The sequence below is a fragment of the Molothrus ater genome, chromosome 11 (assembly GCF_012460135.2).
Source record: "Molothrus ater isolate BHLD 08-10-18 breed brown headed cowbird chromosome 11, BPBGC_Mater_1.1, whole genome shotgun sequence".
NCBI lineage: Eukaryota > Metazoa > Chordata > Aves > Passeriformes > Icteridae > Molothrus > Molothrus ater.
Window position 1 is genome coordinate 12,161,457 of NC_050488.2, and position 7,976 is coordinate 12,169,432.

Below are 7,976 nucleotides of genomic sequence, written 5' to 3' on the forward strand. Positions count from 1 at the left end.
TAAACCCTTTCCCATAAACAGCAAGGAAACATCCCAGGTATGCAGTTGCACTTAGCAGTCCCTACTAAGTGAGGAGTGCAATAGTTTACCTCAGGAGAACTTCTGGCTTTCTGCTAACATGAGCTGTGCCCCAAATCGTCTGTGTTGGTGCACATAACATTCGTTTGGTACTGGCACTAGCATATGCATCCAAAGCAAAACCAACTTTAGATATGTAAAACAAGTTCTTGACAGCTCCAAAAAATGGTAAATCATCCTCTGCTGACTGATGGTCAAATGACTTCATTTTCCAACCTAACTTAATGCAAGGTATTGCAATATTGGCAGCTCCAACCTTTCTCGTGATATGAGCATGATCTAAAAAATCTGCAGCGTTCTGCATATCTGGGGGGTCAGCTAGATCTTCCCAGGCTCTGTTTCCTTGTTGTCAGTGGAAATTCCCCCTTTATAGGAGGAGTTAGAACTTTCAGGAGCTTCTTTCATTTTTCTAATTTTCTGATTTCCACTCCAAGTATTCAACACAAACACATGCAAACATTCACTTTTCATTCAAAGGTTCTGGCTTACCTCAAAACATACATGGCATGCAATAAATACCCTCTTTTAAAGTTTCCTAGATATTCTAGGCACACTGACAAACTAAAGCTTCATAACTGTCAATTGCCATAGGCCTCATCAATCTTTTTTTAAGAACTGATATTTGTATTCTGTTATTTGGATCCATCCTAATGTGTCAACACCAAGGTTTAAGAGTCATTTGAAAAAGTAAACTGAAACTTCTACAATATGCAATGTAACATTTATCTGCAGTGCTGCTATAAGCACTGATTTTCTCTGGTTCTGTCATCCCCACTGAACCTGTGCCAATATCCTTCTTCTTCTCAAGCACTGTGGGTGAAGCTCACTTACACTTTTCTGACACATTTCTTCAAAGTGCAGTAAAGCCTCTTTCCCAAAGAAATCCTTCTCTCCTAGTAGCAGTGTCTTGAGTAGGATCAGTGCCATAAAGTCTCTCTTCTCCTGGTTTCCCTCCAGAAAATCTCAGAGCCCTTTCTGCTCCTCCTCATTTAGGGACCAGGGCTGAATCACAACAAATCCAGTATAAATTCTGGGAGCTGCCATTCACCTGCTCTCCCTCCTGCCTTTAGCCTGTATCTATAGGAACTGTCTCTAGCTCTGCTATTCTGCTCTCATCCTCACTATCAGCTGCCTGCCAATGTGCTTAGCAAATGAGCAAGGATCAGCCTTGGCTTTGGGTACAGGGGAGCTGGAGGAGTTAAAATCAAGGAGTTTTATCTGCTATTGCAGCCTCCAGCCATTTGCCATCTCTTCACTGGAAACAGTCACAGCAGAAAATTATTATTCTGCTTCCTGTCCTCTGGAATGGCATGACCTGCTTGCTGGAAATAACTTGCACCACTTCCTAAAAGGAATTTTTACAAACACATTCTGGCAGTGGCCCTAATGCATTAACCGCGATGAAATCCCTCTCAGCTATTCAGCTCAAACACAGCCTCCAGTTTCCAGATTTCAGGTTCCAAATCCCTCTGGTCTTATTTTAATTTTTCAAGGTCATTTTTTCTTTCTATGAGTTTCTTCATTATTCATTCAGCTGTGATTCAATACTGCCCAGACATCCTTACCTTGGCATCCATGTAGCCCTTTGTCCTGAGCTGGTTGCCAGTTACAACAGGGCCTTTTCCTTCAGAGAGATTGGCATTCCTGCAGAGTAGCCCTGTTTCCTCCCTCAAAATTCATCCCAACCATATTAAAAGTTAGGCATCTGGAGATTGATTTTTTTTGCTACCCCTCTCTAGCCTGAAGCCATCTTCCAGCCTGCACTTACAGCCCTGGTTTCTCATTCCTGTGAGGCTCTAGAATTTTACAGCTGCTCTCCTGGTCTTTGTCTTGGCTGTCTTCTTCATTTTCTGCTTATTCTTGAACCTTAATGGAACTTCAAAATATGTGACCTTGTGATTTGGGATGGAATTTCATGGATAATGGATTGAATGAGGTTTTTAAACTTGGAAGTTATTCTCAACTGCAGAAATAAACCATACAGAGTAGTGACCCAAGTAGGCCTTAACTTCAAGAAGTTGTTTAGAATGCCTCTTTAATATTTTCATAATTTCTTGGCCTTACACATTCTCTGTCAGGCTTTCTGCTTCTGATGTCTTTGGAAGTCAGTATATGAATAGATTTTGTGCATATAGCAAGTTACTTCTTTTCTCATGGTACAAGAAATTTCTCATAACTTCAATTTCAAATCTATATAATCAAGTCTAAATAATCTCTCTCCCTCAGGCAAGCATTTAACCCTTTGGGCTCTACAGTTTAATTTCATTTTTACTGAGGTTTATTATTACTATTCCAGTGTCTTTTTTCTTTTAATTAACAGCAGTGGATTTTTTGGCTTCTGCTGCTCCTGCAGAGATACTGACTCCAGTTCCCTACTGCCACTCTCATGGTAGCACTACAAGAGCAAATAGCCTGAACAGGGATCTTGTGCTCAGTTCAGGGCCAAGGAAAGATGTGTCCCTTCCCCTGAGAGCTCCCTGGCCAAGGCAGGTATTGATGGTGTCTGAAAATGTACTTTCAGCATCACGCCCCTGTGATGCTTATCCAGTCAATCAAAGGCTGATTGAAGCATCAGTGCTTTTGTGGCTGCTGTTCTCTCATCCTCTGTGATCTCCCTCTGCCAGCCCTCCAGGCTGGGCAAGCAGCAGCGCTGCTCTAACATGGCACTTTCTCTAATGAAAGCTGCCATTTCAATCCATAAAAACTGTGTTCTTTGTCAAATACACTCAAATTGAGCCTAAGCTTTCCCAGTATAGCTGTTAAGTGTCCCCCTTCCACCCTCTAAAATAACTGGCACCCTGATACTATTGTCCAACCTGATCATATTCCCTCTGCTCCATTTCTCGAATCTCTGTTATGTCAATATTCATACATAAACCAGGTGGAACAGGGGTTCTGGTTCCTCACACCCTATTTCTCAGGCTGTTAGGGTTGCAGAGAAGCACTTGTGTGTCTGACAGATAACAAATAAAATACAGAGCACTTTTGGGCTTGTGCAGAGCTGTGTCTGTGAGGGCAATGCATCACTGGAGCTCTGCATTTCCTGGGGACCTGGTGGCAGCTGCTCTCAGAAGTAACACCCTGACTCAAACTTGCAAAGAACTCACAGAGTGAGTCATACTCTGCCTAGATTATACGCTGATTTTATGTTTCATTTTTAAAGCTCCCTGACAGAGTTTTCTGGGGATTAAACAGCATACCCTGCTGTGGTGGGAAAGGTTTCTAGTAATAGAAGTCAGCCAAGGAAAAGTAATCAACACTTCTGCCCCCTTTTTAAATACACACACACATTCACATGTTCCTGTGGGAAACTTTTCTTTCCTTTAGAAAAGGTTAATTGTCCACAGAAAATTTTCTCCCCCTTCTTACCTCCTCTAAAAACCCAGCTGCATTTCCAGTAATATTTTATGCCCTATTTGACCCTTTTGAACTCACTCGTAAAAAATGTGGAAAATGCTGAGGAGTGGGTGTTAAAATCTTGCCTATATTTTCTTCCTGCGTTAATAAATGAGTTAAAAGGGAAGATGTTGTAGGTCATAGGCTACTTTGGAGAAAGAAATCCAAGTGATCCCTTTCCAAATAGGCATCTGTACTTCCACTCATTTTCTTCCATATGGCACAACTCCACAGAATTATTTATATATTTTAAAAATAGATCTTATATATCATGGATATAATATAAAAATGCAATTATATGTTTTATATATATTATGTCTTTTTAATATATTCTCTAAACTTCCCCTCCTTAGTCTCTGACTTGAAAGAAAGTCACAGGTCTTCAAACTTAGAAACAACTTATTGAAAACTAACAGACCTCCCATAAAGCAAACAAAATTAATCTGCAGGTACCAAGAAGACAATAGAGTTAAGCAATGCCCAATTATAAAGACAAAACTGTGAGAGATAGAAATAAATTTTCCCCTGAATTGGCTCCCCTTTGCCCCCTGCATCTGTGCAAAATTCAGTTAATTAATATCTATATGACAAGCATTTCTATAATGGGCAAGAAAATGACTATTATGTTTTCATTATCATCCATCACTTTGGTAACATCTGGCCGAAGAGACAGTATGACTAAAACTGTGAATTTGAACAAGTTAGTTATGTAAGTGGGTTATTTAACTAACAGAGGGCCAGAGTACCAAATTCATCAATTAGCTTTTCTGGAGTCAAAAAGGGGATGAGTGCCACTGCCTTTTTTAGCCATGTGATACAAAGGATGCTCTGAAGTACAAATTGCAGCTTGTCTTACATATTTGCCCTCCAGATGTTTATATCGGAATATTTGTTGTTTCACTGTAGATTGTAGCTTTGCGGAGCTCTAGCTGCTCTTTGGCTTCTGCTGGGAAGAAAACAAGCCATGTGTATAAATGCAGGATATGGAATAATTTTTGAGTTACATAATGTGCAATAATACTGCACATCACGATTCGTTCTATCTGCCCTCTGCACAGGCAAGAGGAACACTTGACTTATCTAATGAGATGAGCACGGCTCACAGGGCTTCCCCAAATACACTCTGAATAGACAAGGGTCCAGCTTCCAGTTAATGCTGATTTTTAGATTCCCACCAATGGTGGATCTATGGCAGTGCTGGCAGGCTGGGGACATAAACAGGATCCCAGGGCAGGCTAATGAATTTCCATTAGACTTCCCTAATTAGCCACAGATCAGTTCTGGACATGTTTAACCTCACCTCTCATCACCCCTGCCAAGTGTTTGGTTTTATACCCCATCCCTTCTCCATCTTCCCCCACCCACACTCACCCAAGGGCTGTCGGTGTGCTCAGCATCTCCTTGATGTTCCAGACGTTGAAGTTCATGTTGTTCTCAGGGCTGACACCCTGGCAAGGGAACCCCCAAACAGCACCGTGGCCCTCAGGACCTCTCCCCACCCGCAGTGGCCATGGTGCCACAGTGCCTTGCAGGGAGGAGGGAGATGGAAGAAGATGACCAGTCCCACTCAGGGCAGCATCACCTGTCTCCTGTCGCTGTGGGGACAGCCCAGGGGGACACGGCCCTGCAGGCCCGGGGCAGGCCCGCCCGAGGCCCTCCACAGGCCTGGGACGCAGCCAAGCTCTGGGCCTGCCCACCTGTGGGGCCTGAGGGACCCTTGCGGCAGTGCCTGGGTCTCACCCCAGGGCTGGGAGTCCCTGGGGTCAATCTGGGCCTGAGGGTCCTTGGGGTCACCCCAAACTCAGAGTTCCTGGATCAAACTCTGAGGCCTGAGAGGCCTCAGAGTCCTACGGGGGTCTCAGGGTCTCATCCCAGGGCTGAAGGTCCCTGGATTTCACCTCAAGGCTGGGGACCTCTGGGCCTCACCCTGAGGCTTGAGATGCCTCAGGGTCCTCTGGGGGTCTCTGGGGTCACCCTGGAACTGAGTGTCCCTGGCTCCTTCCCTGGAGATGAGGGTCCCTGTGGTCACCTCAGGGCTGAGGGTCCCTGGATCTCACCCTGTGGCCATGGACCCAGGATCAGCCCCAGCTCCGGTCGCTCTGCATGCCAGCCCTTGCTCCTCACCTGGAAGCACAGCCCCAGGCACAGGGGGTCATCACAGGACACTGGGAGGATGAGAAAGCCGAAAGCTTGGAACCTGGCACACTGAGAGCTGCTCCCATGTGAGCATGGCAGCCACAGCACCAATTTCCTTTATTTCCAGGGTCTATGTGGTCTCTTACGTAAATACCTCTGGCAGAAATGCAGAAGGACTTAATTTCATCCATCAGAAATATGACAAAAATAACCACCATCTAAACATTCCCCAAAGAAACATTCTCAAATATGGTTTTACTGGATTTTTTTTGCCTTGTGGTTCCATAACACCCATGTTTAGGAATGTAGAACAGGCATGCTTGCTTGCCTATTTTTTCCTCCTTTAATTCAAAACTATTTAAATACTAGTTAAAATGTTTGTCTCCTGGCTCTGAAGATACTCCATAAGCACTAAACCACTGGAGGAATAAGGTTGACATAAATTCATGGATAGATCAGGGGAATTACTTACATTCCCCTTTATTTTCTTCTGCCTTTAGTATTAAAGGCAGCCCAGAGCTCAGGGGTGTCAAAATAATGGCTTTCTTGATTTATATATCTGGTTTCCTAATCAAATCCCATGTAGATAAAACTTTCGCTTTAGATAAAAAAATAAAATTCTGGTCTTTTACCCATTAAAAAACTTATTGGAGCAATTTCACTGCATTGCTTTGCTTGACATTACAGCACTAGGGTTGGTTTAAATAGCTTGGATTAATCAAGGCACCTTGATACCTCCCAGTTCAATGAGGAGACTCTGATGTGTTGATTTTCTAGGACCAGAGTAGGGAGTTGCAGCTTGGGCTGTGTTCCTACCTCAGGGATGGGATAGTGGCTGGGCTGTCCAAGGCAACCATGGGCTGGAAGGCAAACCTTCCTCCAGAATGCCAAGCCGATGGAAATGTTAATGTTTATTGCAAATTTTAAGTAAATAAAAGCCTTGCTCTGCTCCTGAACTGCCTATGGCTCTGTTGTACAGGCAAGTACATGGCACTGCTGCCGAAAGCCTTGCTGTGCATCCAGGCCCTATATGGTCCTGCGTCATAAACAGTGATTTTCCAGAATTTTATTGCTCATGATTGAAAAGTTGGCCCAGATCTCCCTGCAGAAGAGACTGTAGAGTCCTGTACCCATTTGCAGTGCTTCCACTGCCATTAGAAAAGGAATTGCTGGTGCTGTGTGCGCTGGTGATAAGGCTCAACATGTTATTTTAGGTACTTAGAAAGAGCTATTCCTATTTCTGATGTGGCTGGAGCCTTCTGGTATGAACGTCTAGCAAGTTTGTGGAATAAGATAAATGAGATTTTTGTATTTCCATCTCTCCTGACAACGGAAAGAAATTTCAATATGGAAACACATTTTTTTAATTATAGGTCTGACAGCTACCTCCATTTCCATCTCCCCCATCCATAACATGCTCTGGGGAGATGAACCACGTTGCCAGGCACTAGCTCATAGCTTTTCTTATATCTGAAATAACAGTCTGTGCTTCTAGCATTAGGGAGGGTAGCCAGTAGTCTTTCCTTTAGTAAAAATTAGCAGAAGTTTCCAGGAGATAGACAGCAATATACTTGGTACATTTCTCAACTTTTTTGACTTCATAGCACATTTCATTAGAAATTCACATGAGTTTCTGAGTTAATAACATGTCAGTCTGCAAAAGTGGCCAGGACCCTCATCTCTCCATTCCTGAAATGTCCTTGAACATTCTCCTGGTAACTTTTCTCTCCTCATTCAAATGGGATTCTGGTCTTGTGCTCAAAAGCAGAGATAGAAAAGAGTGAGAATTCCACACTTAATGAGAGGTCACGGATTCCTGTTGAACTCAGGTGAAGGAGCCAAGACAAAAGGCACTCCAGTGAGTCGATGTGCCAGGAAAGTGTGTGCAGGAGGCAAAGTGCTGCTGACAGAGGGCAAATGCCTGTGGGGCAGGGATCATCAGCCTCACTGCTGGAAACGCCACAACGGTGAGGCACTCCTGAGCTCCAGCTTCCCCCTCCAGCATCCTCTGGCTCTTGCAGCTGCCACCGCCTTGAATTTAGAAAAGTAGCCTTGGGCACCCCATCAGCAGCAGGGAGCTTGTGAAGTTGGCACATAGGGATGTCAATTTGCCAGTGACTCAGCATCTTGATTTATCCCACTCATGCAACGCTCCTGCGGGAAAAGCTTATTAATCAGGCTTGTGTTTCCAATGCAGCTCCATGATTTAGGGTCCCCCATGACTAAAGGTTTAGCAGGATTGGAATTATTACATGCCTTGGTGGATTCTGGAAAGAGCTGTGAGGATGGGGAGACATACAAAACTGGCAGCAAGGGGTCTATCACCTTCCAGGACCCTGAGAAGGACAAGCCCACCAGGGTTTGAG